The sequence below is a fragment of the Macrobrachium nipponense genome, chromosome 20 (genome assembly GCF_015104395.2).
Source record: "Macrobrachium nipponense isolate FS-2020 chromosome 20, ASM1510439v2, whole genome shotgun sequence".
Lineage (NCBI taxonomy): Eukaryota > Metazoa > Arthropoda > Malacostraca > Decapoda > Palaemonidae > Macrobrachium > Macrobrachium nipponense.
The window spans coordinates 81,655,484-81,656,061 of NC_061089.1; positions in this window are offsets into that span (position 1 = coordinate 81,655,484).

Genomic DNA, 578 nt, shown 5'->3' on the forward strand with positions numbered 1-578 from the left:
AAACGTGACTGTTTAAAGTAGTCCAATCATTCAATTACTTACTCATATTAATAAATCAACAATTGAAAGGAGGATATTTCACGGGAGAAAACAGTGCTGGACGCAATTCCTGAAGAAATAATTCTTGATTACCCTACCCAAAAATGTCAGTCGCTGAATATAAAAACCGGTCCGATATTTACTTATCAGCACTACACGCGAGTAGGCAAAAAAAAAAAAAAAAAAAAAAGGAAAAAAATTAATGGGGTTGAATGAAGTTGAAATAAAGATTTGTTCGATAAGCTCTCTTATTTACTGCAAACTTATTAGATACCTTAGTTCAAATGATTAGGATAGGGGATGGGAATGAGTCCTTCCAATGATTAGGAGGAAGACTAGTTGTGGCTAAGGTCACTTAAAGAAGAATAAGAAGAAGAAGAGGAGAGAGGATGAGAGAGAGAGAGAGAGAGAGAGAAAAGAAAATTTAAAGGTTCATAAACTTACAGAATTGAAGAAGAGAGAGAGAGAGAGAGAGAGAAAATTTAAGGTTCATAAACTTACAGAATTGAGGAAAGAGAGAGAGAGAGAGAGAGAGAATT